Below are 17,694 nucleotides of genomic sequence, written 5' to 3'. Positions count from 1 at the left end.
ATATGGAATGACTCCTAATTATCTCTGGTTAATTTATAATGAATTTCCAAAGTCGGAACAGGGAATCCAGAAACTGTTCTGGCCCTGTCTCACGAGAACCTGAATATCTCTTAACATACTGTCCATATTATCGTTTCGTTACTTTCCTATGAAAATAGATTCATCAAGGTTCGTTTAAATAATTTATTCACTATTTAATTTCATTCCTGCTATTTTTAGTGATTTTCCAAATCTACATAACTGCTGCTGTCAGCATCTGCCTTTAAGGTAGACTTTACCTATTTCATAGTTTCCATGATTCAACTAGCCCTTTTAGCATAAATAGTACAAATTATGATAGTGATTAACCATTCCCATGGCCAATCCTTGTTAAGCATATCCACACCTCTCAATAAACATATCCATACCAAATGATTATAACATTATGCTCAAACATATATAAGCCATTTTCACATGGCTATCCAAAATTATACAAATCCAAAGGGTCCATGACCCACAACAAAAAGGGTAGTCCTATACATGCCATTTCGAAGTTCAACCAAAATTGTACCAAAAGGGGGCTTTGATAGTGTGGGCGACTTCGACTTCAAAATCCCGAGTCCGATAGCTGAAGAACCAAAATCTATAAAACAGAGAATCAAATAAACGGAGTAAGCAATTTATGCTTAGTAAGTTTTGAGCAAGGGATTCCAGCACAACAAAAGTATAGCATTCATATAGCTAAACGGATAATTTCATATGCACAAATTTTCGATATCATACTTACTTCACATTACCAACCCTTATGTTCATACACAAAAGATCAACTTAGCCAAAGGCCGGTAGCTCATTTATCAATTGAGCGAATACTTATTTGTAAGGGCTCAACTAATTCAAAGCACATACGAAACATACCTCAATGTTGGGATGTTACAAGCGTATTAACTGAAATTTTTACAGCAAGATCATTCATTCCCAAATCACGTACCTTCGGAATTTAACCGGATATAGCTACTCGTTCAAATGCCTTCGGGACATAGCCCGGTTATAGTAACTCACACAAATGCCTTCGGGACTTAGCCCGGTTATAGTAACTCGCACAAATGCCTTCGGGACTTAACCCGGATTTAGTAACTCGCACCAATGCCTTCGGGCTTAGCCCGGAATTAGTAACTCGCACAAATGCCTTCGGATCTTAGTCCGGATATGGTCACTTAGCACAAAGCCTTCGGGACTTAGCCCAGACATCATTCAAATAACCATGCACATTTAACAATAAATCATGGCACATTCGTATTTCATTTTCGTTAGCAAAACTCAAACACAAGACACTTATCATTCTTGCAATTTCGGCTCAATAGCCACACACAAAGAGCATGATTTTGATTTGCTTAAAACATGATCTAATCAAATCATAATTTAAGCTCTATTACTCAAGAACTTACCTCGGATGTTGTCGAACGATTCCGATGGCTATTCGACCACTTTTTCCTTCCCTTTATCGGATTTAGTTCCCCTTTGCTCTTGAGCTTAATTAAACAAATAAATTGATTTAATCATTTGAGCATCGAAAAGAGGAACACAAGGCACTTAGCCCATATTTATACATTAGACATTAAAGTCACATACATGTGAAATCATGCATCAACTCAACATATTAACCCACACTCCCTTTTAGCCGATTGTCCTAACCAAGATATAGGCATCAATATGCTTGCCTCTAACCGAATGCATGCAGCACAAATCTTCTCATGTGGCCGAGTATGCATGTATATGTTGAGGCCAATTATATGCTTAATACTTCCCACAAGTATGGTTACTTGTATTGGTTATATACCGTTTCGTTTCAAATTCAAAACTCGGCTAATACGCATGTATACACTAGAAATCAAATACTAACAATTTTGCATGTTATCTTACTACCATTTCACTTCTACTTTCTACCATGGCCGAATGCATCAAGACACCATTTACCCTTGCAAGGCATAAATTTCATCATCAAAACTAACAAGCTTATAATCCCATGACCGAAACTTCTAACAACACCAATTAAAATACTTCATGGGTTTGAGGTAAAACCAAGAAAGAAACTCATGAATATCGAGATATAAGCACTAACATTGTTCATCTAGATTTAGCATGACACAACATCCATCACCCTTGTATTTACCATAGCCGAAAACCTTACTCATTCCAAAAATTCAAATCTCAACTTGGTCACAAAAATAACTTGGTATCTCACCAACACAACATCAACACCAAGCAAGAATGATGCATCCATGGCCGAGTGTCATTTCCATCACATAGCAAGATTTAGACCATGGGCTAGGTAGAACTCAAGCTAACAACTAAAACATGCATGCATCTCATGGAACATCATCAAACATACCTTAGCCTAGTTACATGCATGGCCGAACCTCTTCAACATTTCTTCCTCCTTCCTCCTTAAAATTTTCGGCCAAGGATGAACCAAAGGATGAACACTTTTTTTTTTGTTTTTCTTTCTAGTTTCGGCAAAATGGGGGAACAACCACACACTTTTTTTTTGTTTTCATCATATTCCCTTTCATTATTTTATTCCCATGCTCCTTATTTTATCATACTTCCCATGAAACACTAACTCAACATGTTTATGACATGTTCTTGCCCATCACACTTGGTCTACCATACTTGTCATGGCCGGCCACTACTAATTAGGGGGGGAAATTGACATGCAAGTCCCCCCTTTTTATTTCATGCACTAATAGATCCTTATGCTTTGACCTATCACATTTCAAAATTTTCTCACATAAGTCCTATTTACTAAAATTCACCTACAATTAAACAAAATTCAAATATGAAATTTTCACACATGCATATATACATATAATAAGCATCAAATATGACAGCTAATTATTTTTATAACTCGGTTTAGCGGTCCCGAAACCACTTCCCGACTAGGGTCAATTTTGGGCTGTCACAGTTTGGTTCAATTATGGGAAGCTGATTATTAACGATGGATATAGGAGAAATCGTGTAGGAGATCTCGTCGAGGAATATCGCCAAACAGGTGTGTAACAAACCCTTTTTCATAGCTTAAAGCGATAAAAGCCGAAAAGCTGAAATGCCGAAATTCTGGCATTTCGAGGACTTGTGAGCAAGCGAACGCTCATTAGTTAGTTAGATTCGTTGAGATGATGATCAGGAACATTGGAAACGGTAAGATCGTGATTTTTGGCATTCACGGTAAGTTGGGCCTCGAGGGACTGCAATAGGGCCCAATAGGCTTTCGGACCCATTTGGGAAAAATTGGTAGAAAACGAAAATCTGTTAAATTGCATGTTAAGACTGTTAATACTGTTATGGATATGGGCTAAATGGGCCTAGATGACAAAATTGGCTAAGTAGGGCCCATTAGGGGTTTTAGGCCCAATAACTCGGTTTCGCTAACAGTGGGCCAGAAACGCTGTTTAAACAAATGAATAGTTAGTAATTGATGATGAACATGGAAAAATCCCTAAATTTTGGTAAAATTAAGATATTACCCTTATAATATGAAAAAGACCGTTTTTGCCCCTAAGTAAAAATGACCATTATACCCCTAGGGTTTATGTATGAAGTTAATACATGGGATTTTGATAAACATGGTATGTATGATATGCACATGACATGTATGATATGCACATGATATGTATGATATGCACATGATCTAATCACAAATGCATTGGGTTGGGGTTTTTATATGAATGGAGGAAGTGAAAAAGGGCTTATGCCCCAGTTATTAAAGGGCTTATGCCCCAGTTATTAAAAGGGTTTTTTCCCCAGTTATTAAAAGAGGCTAGGCCTCTAGTTATATGATAAAGCAGCTATGCTGCCAGTGGAGAGTTATGGCGGGGTGGGTCGAGTTAATCTCCACATGGTGTGTTGGTTGGTACGGGTGGAGAGTAGCGGATGGTGGGTTGAGTAGTCTCCCCAAATGGGCTTGCATTCTCTCATTGACATTACATGTGATATTGAAATGGGACTATGGGCCATACCGTTTACAGTAAAAGCTTCGGCCCAGTAATATGAAATATGAAAAGGGCTATGGCCCAGTACATGTTGAGATTGGATTTGGGCTTAGGCCTAACAGGCTGTTATTGTTTTGGGCTCTGAAAGGGGCTTGTTGCACACTGAGTTTCCAAACTCACCCCCCTTTCCTTAACCTTGCAGGTGAGCCTTGATGTGGGGACTTGGGTCGGAGGGGATTTAGAGTAGCCACGGTGATCGCCTTTGGAATTTTAAATAAGCGTTGGTTTTCATTAAATTTCCTTTAATTATTATTTATTTTTGGGTTGTAATAAGACCATTTTAACTTTCCTTTTATTTCTTTTCGGGATTATTTCAATTTTAATAACTTTAAACCTGGTTGATAATTATTCAAATGGGCTAGACTTAGAACGTGTTTTCAAAATGATACTTGTTTTCAAAATAGCTCAACGCCACGATTAATCGATTTATCAAAGACGTCCTCTTAAACAAATTTAAACTTGATATAACAAAGTGTGGCTTTGGTTGTGGGCATGTCTAGGATTGGATCCAATTAAAGAGCTTGGTACTTAAGCAGCCTTCATGGCTCACCTCCTCTGTCTCGGATACCTACCTGGTGCTCAGCTTCCATACACTTTGTTAACTCAACAAAATATATGGTTTTTAAAACACTAAGACGGAACGTGGGTTTTCAACTCCAATGTGGCACGTCTGATTCGGCCATAATGTTTGGGCCGGGTTCGGGGTGTTACATGCATTGTAAGTATTACTGTATGGGTTATTTTGGGATCTAGAGTTATTGTTACCTATATATTGGACTTGTTTCTCCTCGATGCTAGGGTTGAAGGGTTGATATTATGTACATGCTCCTCCTCCATTCAAATCGCACCTCATCACTGGATGTACCTGAGTAGAACCACACAAACTGCCAATCTTTTTATTTAAGAGTTTTACTTGGTTAGATAGCATAGTAACCGCGTTGAAGTTGAAAACACCAGCTGCTTTCGTCGGCTTTGTTCGTATAACTTGCCACTGATAGTTATTCAGTGACATCTCCTCAATAAATTTGTAAGCCGCCTTAGGTGTCTTATTATCGATAGTTCCTCCAGCGGCTGCATCAATCATCTACCAAGTTGAAGGATTCAAGCCATTATGGAACGTTTGAACCTGTAGCCAAAGCGGTAACCCATGGTGAGGGCACCTTCTCAAAAGGTCTTTTTATATCTCCCATGCATCGTAGAGTGTTTCTAAATCCATCTGCACAAAAGAAGAGATATCATTACGTAATTTGGTTGTTTTAGCCGGTGGAAAATATTTTAATAAAATTTTTTGGTCATTTGTTCCCAAGTAGTGATTCACCCTCATGGTAACGAGTTCAACCATTATTTAGCTTTATTTCTTAACGAAAAGAGAAACAACCGAAGGCGAATGGTGTCATCAGAAACGCCATTAATTTTAAAGGTATCGCACAATTCTAGGAAATTTGCCAAGTGAGCATTGGGATCATCGTCCTGCAAACCATCAAACTGAACAAACTGTTGTATCATTTGAATTGTGTTAGGTTTCAGTTAAAAATTATTTGCAGCAATAGCAGGTCTAACTATACTTGACTCAGTTCCTATTGAATTAGGTTTAGCATAATCATACATAGTGCACGGAGCAGGATTTTGATTAATAGCAGTTGCAGGAGGTAGCGAATTTTCTTGGTTTTCAGCCATCTCCTCGGTTGTGGTTTGAATATCGTCCTCTTGCTCGTTCTCTGTATATCTTAAGCTTCGTCTTGTCTCTCTTTGGTTTCTGCGAATTGTGCAGTCGATCTCACTGTCAAATAGTAATGGTCCTGACGGGTTTCTTCTAGTCATAAACTATAAGAACCTACCAGAAAAAGGGAAAAAGAAGAATCAGTAATAAAAATTAGAATAAAATTTAAATTGCAGTAAAAGTAAATGGCTAAAGTAATAAAAATCGAGTGTTCCTAATATCCTAGTTCCCTGGCAACGATGCCAAAAACTTGATATGTGATATTCGTGACAGGTTTTAAATATTTATAATGAATCGTTCTTGAAACTAGCTATTATCACGATGAAGGCAAGTGTACCTATCAGACAGTAGTATAGCTTTAGCAAGACCAGATTGTCGAACCCAAAAGAACTAAAAGTACTAGTAATATCTGTCTTTTTCTTATCTAGCCTAAGAATAATGGGGTTTGTTTTAACTAACTAATTAACTAAACTAAGAATTCACAGAAAATAGAATTGAGGAATTACTTTTGGAAAACTCAATTGATTGAGACAATACTTAAGGAAAAATCCACCTAGACTTCACTTGTTATTTGACTCTGAATAAGACGATTTATTCATTTGACTTGATACATAGAAATCCCTAAGTTATATTATTATCTCTCTCGAGACTAACAACATCTAACCCTCAGTTGAATAATTGAAATCTCTTTCTAATTAACTCCCTAAGGTTGCATTAACTCGATCTATGGATCCCCTTATTAGGTTTCACCCTAATCCAAAAATATCTTGTCACCTTATCTCTAGGCTCGCAACCAACTCTGCTTAATTATGACAAATTTGCTCTTAGACAGGGTCTATTCGTCCTCTGAATAAGAGCTTAACTTGAATCAATATCTTGGAATATCAAAACAAGAATTAAGAACACATAAGTAAGAACAAGTCAAATATTTATCATACAATTCAAATAATAATAACAAGATCTGTCTTAGGTTTCATTCCCCTTAGGTATTTAGGGGGTTTAGTTCATACTTATGGAAGAAAACATCTCAAAAGCATAAAGATAACAAAACATAAGAAAACCCAAAACTCCTGAAGGAACTTGGAGGGAGATCTTCAATCTTGATGATGAATCCGGGTTTTGAGATGGATCAATCAGCTTTCCTTGAGCAGTTCCCTACTTCCTCCTCTGTGTGTTTTTTTCCTCCTCCTCTAGGGTGTATTTATAGGCTTTAGAATGCCTAAGAACCCTCAAAATTGACCATTTCCGAATTGGATTAAACTTGGGCTCGGTAGGAACAAGCCCGTGTGACACGCCCATGTGCGATTACTTAAGGCCGTGGTCAAGCCTGTTAAATAGGCACAGACATGTGGTCACCCATGTGATTCGTGCTTCAATTCTACTAAATTGACACGGCCGTGTGGTCTGCCCGTGTAAGGACATCCAGGCCATGTTGATTTCATATGTTGGCCCATTTTCTCCGTTTTAGGCCCATTTCTTGTTCCTTTCACTCTCTTATGCTCACCTCAGTATAAAACATGAAATTAAGGCATTAGGAGCATCGAACTTACCAATTTTAAGGAAAATCGTCCATAAAGTGTGCTAAGCATGGGATAGAAATATGTATAAATTACGATTTATCAGCATGGTACTCGGAGTTCGTTCATACAAATCCGAACACTCCACCTCCCCCACCTCCTCCAATTCCTCAGCCTGGCCCTATGGCTCCTCATAGAGTAGACATGATTAGGAGGGAGAAACCTCCAGTAGACAGAATCTGTAAGCATGAGGCCGAGGAATCTTGAGCAAACATTGATGATGACCAGGAGAGAGTAGAGTTTTGGTTGGGAAATACCATTAGGGTATTTGATGAGCTATCATGCACCCCCAAGGAGTGCATGAAGTGTGTCATGTCACTACTGTGAAATTTAGCTTACCAGTGGTGGAATATTCTCGTGTCCGTTGTACCGAGGGAGAGAGTAACTTGGGGATTCTTCTAGGAAGAATTCCAAAAGAAGTACATTAGCCAATGGTTTATCGATCAAAAGAAAAAGGAATTTCTCGAACTGAAGCAAGGTTGTATGAAAGTGACAGAGTATGAGCGCAAATTTGTTAGGCTCAGCAAATATGCGCGGGAGTGCATATCCACAGAAGCCACGATGTGTAAAAGGTTTAAAGATGGACTGAATGAAGACATCAGACTATTGGTTGGCATCTTAGAGTTAAGAGAATTTATGGTACTTGTTGAGAGAGCTTGCAAGGCTGAAGAATTGGCCAAGGAAAAGAGAAGAGCATACATTGAGTCCCATGACTCAAAGAAGAGGCAGATGGGGAAGTCACATCAAAACTTATCCAAGAGATCAAGAGAGTTTCCTACTCGATCAAGCGCGTCAGTGGGGTCTTTGAGCAAGATTAAGAATAAGCAGTATAAAGTGACTAAAGCCCAAACCACTTTCATCGCGAGTGTTGGTAGTGCTCGCCCAGAGTGTCCATAGTTCGAAAGAAATCATTTTGGTGAATGCCGAGGAAGTGAAAGAGGCTATTTCAAATGTGGGTCACTTGACCATTTTATCTGTAGTTGTCCCGAGATAGGCAAGAAAAATAGAGATTAAGTTATGAGATCGGGTAATGCTCCTTCGAGGGGTAGACCATAGAAGAACTCAAGAAGTGGGGCTAGCATTAGAGGTGCACCCAGAGATCTTGCTGTGAGGTCTGACGGTAGAGCACCTATGAGGACTTATGCCATACGTGCCTGAGAGGAATTAGAGTCTCCCGATGTGATTACGGGTACCTTTTCCATCCATGATATATCTGTCGTTGTTTTGATTGACCCAGGGTCTACCCATTCTTATATTTGTGTGAAATTGATACCTTGTATGAACATGCTATTCGAGTTCACTAAATTTGTAGTAAAAGTGTCCAACCTGTTAGACACCCATTAGACAAACATGTGTTAGTTGACCAAGTGTGTAGAACTTTTCCTTTGACAATTAGAGGTCATTGTTTTCTGGCTAACTTAATGTTATTGTTGTTTAATGAATTTGATGTAATCCTTGGGATGGATTGGTTAACTTCTCAAGGTGTTGTAATGGACTGTGGATGAAAAGTTATCGAGTTGAAATGTGGGAGCGGGGATGTTCTTCGGGTTGAAACGGGTGAATTAGACAATTCGCCTGTAGTGATATTGTCCATGTTGGTAATGAGATATTTGAGAAAAGGGTATGAAGCTTACCTCACTTTTGTATTGAATACTCAAGCATCTGAACTGAATATCGAGTCAGTACCAGTGGTATGTCAGTTAACAGATGTGTTTCCAGAGGAATTACCCAGATTGCCTCCAGTGAGGGAAGTTGAATTTGAAATTGAGTTAGCCCCTGGTACGGCACCCATCTCGATTACTCCGTATAAGATGGCTCTAACGGAGTTAAAGGAGTTGAAAGTTTAGCTACAAGAGTTAACGGATAAAGATTTTACGAGACTGAGTTATTCTCCATGGGGTGCTCTGGTACTTTTTGTGAAAAAGAAAGACCGGTCAATGAGGTTAGGTATAGACTACAGACAATTTTACAAGGTGACTGTAAAGAACAAGTATCCCTTGCCAAGGATAGATGATTTGTTTGACCAATTGGAAGGAGCCACCATGTTTTACAAGATAAACTTAAGGTCTGGTTATTACTAGCTCAGAGTAAAAGAGCAAGATATACCGAAAACCGAGTTGAGTTCCTTGTTATGCCCTTTGGTTTAACGAATGCACCTACAGCGTTTATGGAATTGATGAACCGTATTTTTCGATCGTATTTGGATAAGTTTGTAGTGGTCTTTATCGATGATATATTGATTTATTCTCAAGATGCGAGTGAACACGTGGAGCATTTGAGAACTGTTTTGCAGACATTGAGGGATAAGCAGCTGTATGCCAAGTTTAGTAAAAGTGAGTTTTGGCTTTGAAAGGTCAGATTCTTAGGACACATTGTGTCGGGTGACGGAATTAGAGTTGACCCAAGTAAGATCTCACCTATTGTAGAGTGGAAACCGCTGAGAAATATGTCAAAGATTAGAAGCTTTCTGGGCTTAGCTGGGTACTACAGATGATTTGTTAAAGAGTTCTCGATGATAGCTACTCTTGTGATGAGACTGCTACAAAAAGAGGTCAAGTTCGACTGGATGATAAATGCCAACAGAGCTTTGAGACTTAAAGACCTTGTTGACTGAGGCCCCAGTTTTAGTGTAACTGAAATCGGGAAAAGAGTTTGTGCTATATAGCGACGCCTTCTTGAATGGATTGGGGTGCGTACTCATGCAAGAAGGTAAGGTCATAGCTTACGCTTTGAGACAGCTGAAGCCACATGAGAAAAACTCCCCGATGCACAATTTAGAGTTGGCAGCCATCGTGTTCGCGTTAAAAATTTGGAGACACCATTTGTATGGCGAGAAATGCCGAGTGTTCACCAACCATAAAAGCCTCAAGTATTTGATGACTCAAAAGGAGTTGAACCTACGACAACCATAAAAGCCTAGTGTTCACCAACCATAAAAGCCTCAAGTATTTGATGACTCAAAAGGAGTTAAACCTACGACAACGGAGATGGTGGGAGTGGATAAAATACTACGAGTTGATAATCGACTACCACCCAGGAAAGGGGAATGTAGTTGTCGATACGCTGAGTAGAAAGTCATTATTCGCCTTGAGGGCCATGAACACTCAGTTTTCTGTGGCCAATGATGGTTCGGTTCTAGCAAAACTGAGAGCTAGACTGATGTGCCTTCAAGAGATCTATGAAGCTCAGAAGGGTGATAAGGAATTGCAAGCCATGATGACTCAGAACAAGACAGATTATGAATCAGACTTTCGAATTGGTACCGATAGGTGTATAATGTTCAAAGATAGGGTTTGTGTACCCAATGACAATGAACTTATTCACAAGAGCTACATAGTGGCTGCTTGTCTGTCCTTCCGGGTAGTGTGAAAATGTATAATGACCTGAAGAAAATGTACTAGTGGTCGGGAATGAAAATAGACATTTTGGAGTTTGATTCTGAATGTCTAGTTTGTCAGCAAGTGAAGGCCGAACACTAAGTACCTTCGGGTTTACTTCAACCTGTGATGGTTCCCAAATGAAAATGGGACCGTGTAACCATGGATTTTGTATCAGGGTTGCCTTAGACGCCAAGGAAAAAGGATTCTGTTTGGGTTGTTGTTGATAGGCTTACCAAGTCGGCACATTTTATACAGGTGCGTACCGATTATCCCCTTAAGAAATTGGCTCAATTGTATATTTTCGAGATCGTGGGACTTCATGGAGTACCCTTGTGGATTATTTCAAATAGAGACCCGAGGTTATTTCAAATAGAGACCCGAGGTTTACCTCACGGTTTTGGAAGAAGTTACAAGAGGCATTGGGAACGAAACTGAATTTTAGCACTTTATTTCACCCGTAAACCGATGGTCAGTCATAAAGAGTGATTCAGATCTTAGAAGACATGTTGCAATGTTGTGTTCTCGAGTTTCAAGATAGTTGGGAAAAGTACTTATCGTTGGTTGAATTTGCCTACAACAATAGTTATCAGTCAAGTTTGAAAATGGTGCCTTATGAGGCTTTATATTGGACCGAACTTAAAGAAAATCAGATTCATGGGGTTGACTTAGTCAAAGAAACCGAAGAGAAAGTTAAGGTGATTCACGACTGTTTGAAGGTCACTTCAGATAGACAGAAATCCTACGCGGATTTGAAACGAAAGGAAATTGAGTTTCAAGTCAGTGATAGGGTGTTTTTGAAAGTATCCCCATGGAGGAAAGTCCTCAGATTTAGTAGAAAAGGTAAGCTGAGTCCTTGTTGGAAAAGAATAGGGTCTGTTGCCTACCAATTGGCTTTGCCCTCAGAGTTGGAAAAGATTCACGACGTGTTTCACGTGTCCATGTTACGTCGATATAGATCAGATCCTTCGCATGTGATTGTGCCAACTGAGGTTGGGATTCAGACGGATATGACTTATGATGAAGAGCTGGTTAAGATTTTGGCTTGGGAGATCAAACAATTGAGGAATAAAAGTATAGCACTGGTGAAAGTTTTGTGGCATAGACATGGAGTCGAGGAAGCCACATGGGAACCTGAGGAGACTATGACAGATCAATACCCAAACCTCTTTACAGGTAAGATTTTCAGAGACGAAAATCCCTAAGGGGGGAATTATAATAGCCCGATTTTGGACCTAGTCAGAATAGTGGTTTCAAAACCAAAAATTCGAGGCCAGAGAAATTATTTTAATGATATTTTATGGGTTATAGCATGATTATGAAGGCGCATGAAAATGTTGATGAATTAATTTTAGCGATTGCATGTTTAATTGTGAAAAAGGACTAAATCGCAAAAAGTGCAAAAGTCCTATTTTGTTAGCTAAAGGTGTAAATTGTCTATGAATTCTATTGTGGAATTCTTTAAAGGGAAAATAGACCCTTTTGAGAGAGGTGATCAGCCATGGAAGATAAAGAAATAGTAAGGGTTAGTGGCAAAACCAAGGTAGCCTGCCAAGCAACACTGAATCTAACCCAAGGGAGCAACTCAACGCAATTTCCATTCATGATGAGTAAGGGTTAGTGGCAAAACCAAGGCAAGAACCAGTGGTAAGCAATTGTAAGAATGAGGTAGGCCAAAACGAATAAAAATTGGTAAGTACAGAATATAAACCTCGTGTGCCATACCCCAATACGACAAGGAAAGACCGCTCAACGAACAATTTGGTAAATTCCCTAAACTTTTAAAGAAACTACATATTAACCTACTGTTTATTGAAGCACTTTCGCAGATGCCGGACGCAGTTAAATTTTTAAAGGAGCTTCTACCAAATAAACGAAAGTTAGATGAAGGGTCGCATGTGGAGCTGAACGCGGTTTGCTCAGCCATTCTTCAGAATAAGCTACCTAACAAACTAAAAGATCCAGGGAGTTTTACGATTCCTTATTTAATTGGTAGTTCAGATGTTAATAATGCGTTGGTTGATCTAGGGGCTAGTATCAATGTTATGCCTTAGAAATTGTTTAAGGAACTAGGTCTAGGGAAACGCAAACAAACTAGGATGAGCATTCAATTAGCAGATAAAACTGTCAGATTCCCTAGGGGTATCATTGAAGTCGTACTCGTTAAAATTGACAAATTTATATTCCCAGTTGATTTTGTTGTTTTAGACATAGAAGAGGACAGTAATGTTTCTTTAATTTTGGGAAGGCCCTTTTTAGCAACTGCAAGAACAATTATTGACGTTGGCACAGGTGAACTCACACTTCGTGTAGGAGACAAAACAATCAACCTTCAAGCTCGCAACCCGAACAACACATCAAAAATTGAAAGTGATTGTACAAATTGTTCTACTAAGACTGATCATACAGTGCAACCTATTTTGCAGGAAATAAGTTCAAAGGACACACATGAGCCATGTTCAATCCCCAACAAAGAATCTACCCATGAAGAACAAAGGTTACGGATTGAGGAGTTAGATGAATGGCTGACATTTAAACCGAGAAAACATGATAAACCAAAACTATGCCAGAACGAGCTCAACACCTCACCAAATCAACTTAAGGTTGGAGATAAAGTTTCATTAGATGTCGCAGATCCTCACATTGACACTGCCAAACCGAATGAAGAAATTTCTCTTACGGTACTTAGCATTTTCCCATTTGGTACAGTCGAGATAAGTCATCTCAAATTCAGCACCTTTAAGGTAAACAATACCCGCCTAAAACCTTATTTTAATGGGATTCATAGCAGGAATGAGGAGTATAAACTCATCGAACCACCATGACCATTCACCAGAAAGGTAAGTCAAGCTTAGACTGTAAATAAGCACTTCTTGGGAGGCAACCTGAGCACTAACAATATTAATTTATTTAAATTTTAGTTTTAACATCTAACATACTAACCGCTCATGGAACGCTGGCTTTCTAAAGCACACATGGCCAGGCACACGGGCGTGCCCTAGGCCTTGTGAAAACAGGGCAAAATTTTCCCCAACACGGGATGCGATAAGTCACCACGGTCGTGGGTTAGGACCATGGGCAAATCTACCAAAACAACATGGGTGTGTGGCATGCCCGTGTCATAGAATCGTGGTTGAACCTGAGAAAATAGTACGGGCATTCACCATGCCCATGTCTAGAACCCGTGGTCAAACCTGTCAGATTAACACGAGCGTGGGCCTACATACACGAGCGTGGGAGAAGCAAATGAAGATAGACGCGACCGTGCGACACGGCCGTGTACACCCACACGCCCAAGGAACACGGGCGTGGGCCAAATGTCAGACGTGCCCAAATTCAAAATTCACGAATCGCACGGGCAAAAAAATTGGGGAACACGGGCGTGTCCCCTGGCCGTGTGTCCCAAAATCTAAAAATACCATTCACTATTCATCATCTTCTTCACCCAAAATCACTAACCCTAGCCGCTGCAAGTCCACACGACCTTCTTGCCATGCCTGTATGCCGCCTCCAACTCCATTTTTGACACCTATTCTCTTCTTTTTAGTGTTTGTTTACTCTTTTCTCTCTGTTTTCTTCATCCCTTTTACTAATTTTTTGATTCTTATGGTTTTATTTGGTAGATTTTTTTATTTATATTCATAGTTCTCACTATAGTCATACTTATACGTTTATTCTTTTCCATTTTAGTCAATGCTTTCTGATACATTTATTCTTTTCGTGTGTTCCCATAAGAGTCTAGTTCACTCATTTTATGTTGAAAATAATCATGCTTTTATTATGTCAATTGCTATATAAACTTCTATCATTTAGATTAAACTACTGAGTATTCTTGGTTGGACTGATTAGTTTAACTATATTCATGATTACTTCTTGAGTTAGTTAGATATGTTATATTCTTTGTTCTTATTGCAGGTATACCATGTCAAGCTCACGTGGCAAGAAAACTGTCGTTCCCGCTTCGAAAAAGTGGAAAGGGGCATCTTCCTCGGGCCCTACCGCGAAAATTCACCACCCATACCTCCAATTTCCACCTGGCAATCAGGAGGAACTATTTCAAATCCTACGAGTCTGACCTTTAGGTGTGGGCTGCTGCAATGACTGGACAGCACTTGAACAAGTCCAGTTGGCTGACGATATGCGAGCACTCTTGACAACCGATCCATAGGACCTCTTCTTTTCGATCATCGAGCCGACATACCTTGAGCTGACAATTGAACTTTGCTTGACATTCCATGTTCAAGACGTCATGACCAACTTTGATGATCCTGGAACAGTCCAATTCCATCTCGATAGTTTAGTTTGCCAGTTGACTGTGCTCGACTTCGGTATAGCTTTGGGCCTATCAACAGAGGAGTTCATGGATGAGAACAACCTTGACACTCTCGGTCGCCACATCCACTACTCTCCCTCGAAGTGCTGGTACGCTTTGGTCCCCGATTCAGCCACCTACGACCCGAGCCACTCCAAGGCATCAGCTCTCTCTCCCTCCTTGAGGTACCTACACGCCATCTTGGCACACACTTTGACAAGATGTTGAGAGAGCACCGGCATCGTCAACACTCATGACACCTACTTTCTATAGAGCATGGTGAACGGGCATGTACTCGACCTCGCCTACTTTATTGCCCTCGCCATTCACCATTAGACGGAGTGACATGGGAGGGGGTCATCTCCATTGGCCCCTATGTCACTCAACTGGCACGACACTTCGGGCTCCTCAACACAGCAGCCCAATCATCCTCCTTTACTCTTATTGACCAGATGTCCCCACAAGGCATCTCGAGCAGGCTTAGTATAAGGATGATCGAGAAGCACTGAGGAACCCACCCTCCTCAGTATCGCCTCGCCCAATCAGCCGAGGAGGGAGACCTTGAGGACATTACTGATGATGTCCCTCCACATCATGAGGACCTACCGTCTCAGCCACCACCACCCTCTCATCCAGATCATGCGGCGACTTCATACGCTGACATCTCTAAGCGCCTTACCCGATTCGAGCAACAGTGTTTTTAGTGCTTCGATAACATTGATGCTACTTTACAGCAGATTTGTCAACACTTCCACATCTCTTCGTCACCCCCACCTCGCGAACCACTTAGTGTTGAAGATGTTTAAAAACTTTCATTTATTATTTTATGTTTTTATTTTTATTCTATTTTAAGACTACTTTTTATTTTTTCTTTAAACTTATTTCTATTAGATTTTATAATTTTTAATTTACAATTATCAACTCCAATTATTCCATTACGAGTAATTATGCTTCCTTATACTTCTTAAAAAGTTCCTGATTTTGTCACAGTTATAAAGAGCTCCTCAAGCTCATCATCACATAGGAACTAAAAACTCCACCGAGAAATGTTCTCCACGACTGCCATGTCTTGCTCAACCACGACCATAGCTACCACCAGATATAATATTCTTTTGGTGCTGGACTTATAGACTAATGAACCTCTAACACCACCGGAGTATCCTTCTCCACTCTCATGCTGATTATTCTCCAAAACTCCAGTTTAAGGAGTTCATTCATCATTCAGGAAGTTTCATTTCTCTCTCTATCTTATGATTATAAATCCATCTTTTTCAATATATCTACCTTTGTACATTGAGGGCAATGTACATCTTAAGTGTGGGGGGGTCTTTTATACCAGAAAAATCCCTGAATTTTGTTTTATTCTCATGCGATCTTCTCATATCATTATTAGAATGAATTCCAATTAATCTACAATGTTTATTGATATATCTTGAATTAAAAGATAGGCATTTATGCATTGATTGTTTAAACTTTAAGACATTAGGGAATTAAGTATGATAAGTTGATTTTTGAAGAATTAAAAAATTTTAGGTTGTTTCCCCAAGTTTAGGTATTATTTTGAGTTGGAATTCACAAGTTTAAACATCAAAAAACCATAATTTTTGTGAGATCTTAAGCCTTTAGAGCATCTATTATTTCTTTCATGCTCACTTTCATTAATGTGCGTTAGTATTGAATTGTTATTCTAGAACTTGCTTGATTATGCATGTCAAGACCACACCATTTGATTTGATATGTCAAAATGATAAAGGCACTTAGGTTTAACCCACTCACTCCATAAAAGCCTACCTTCACAATTAACCCTTAGTGAACCCCCTTGAGCCGAACAACCCATTCATTGACTTACCCTCAATATTAACCCATAACTCATTATTGTTGAAATCCTCTAAATTAATTTGATCCCTATTTTTGTCGAGATCTGAGTTTGAATAGTTGCTTAGCTATGTTTTATTCTATTTTGTAATTTGACTTGTTCTTAAAAAAATACATGTATACATATTAGTAGTAGTGATCTTTTGAGCTAAATAAGTTAAATTCCATATTCTGAGAAAAAGCTCTGTTGTATGCAATTGATGACTAGTCTTTTTTCTAGTTAGGCAATTTTTCAATTCAATCTTGATTCTAACCTTTTCTTTCAGCTTGTGACCACACCCTCTAACCAAAGCCACGTTACAACCCTCTAAAGACCTTTTGATTGATTTTACATCTCAATTTATAGTGGTGGAGATTTGATTTTCATGCAAGCCTATGGTAACGACTTTTCATTATTGACTATTGAGTGCTTCATTGATTGTACTTAAACACCTCAAGTGATTTGAGTTAATCTTTAGTGAGGATGTGAAACTCTATGATATTTTGAATCAAAGGTAATTACTTAGATGAGGGGAGACACCTATGTTTTCATAATAAAAGGCTCAACTTGGAATGTTTGAAACTTTGATGTTCTTTCAGTTGAATTTTCAATGTATGATTACCAATGGATTATTTGGAGATATTATCGATAGAAATTATAAGTTGAGAAGAATTTATTTTGATTATGAGTTGAGGATTTTGCTTGAGGACAAGCAAATGCTTAAGTGTGGGGGTATTTGATAAACCGTAATTTATACATATTTCTATCCCATGCTTAGCACATTTTATGGATGATTTTTTCTTAGATTTGGTGAATTGGATGCTC

The 17,694-nt window shown here is 39.1% G+C and overlaps 1 non-coding gene across 1 annotated transcript; it reads left to right on the top strand.

Moving 5' to 3' along the window:
* The first annotated feature begins 5,170 nt into the window (after nucleotides 1-5,170).
* LOC121231141 (small nucleolar RNA R71) lies at nucleotides 5,171-5,277 on the top strand. The gene has a single exon (XR_005929209.1). It is a non-coding gene; the product is annotated as a small nucleolar RNA R71 (small nucleolar RNA).
* The last annotated feature ends 12,417 nt before the right edge of the window (nucleotides 5,278-17,694 follow it).

The sequence above is a fragment of the Gossypium hirsutum genome, chromosome A06 (genome assembly GCF_007990345.1).
Source record: "Gossypium hirsutum isolate 1008001.06 chromosome A06, Gossypium_hirsutum_v2.1, whole genome shotgun sequence".
Taxonomy (NCBI): domain Eukaryota; kingdom Viridiplantae; phylum Streptophyta; class Magnoliopsida; order Malvales; family Malvaceae; genus Gossypium; species Gossypium hirsutum.
This window is presented reverse-complemented; position numbering and strand designations above follow the sequence as displayed.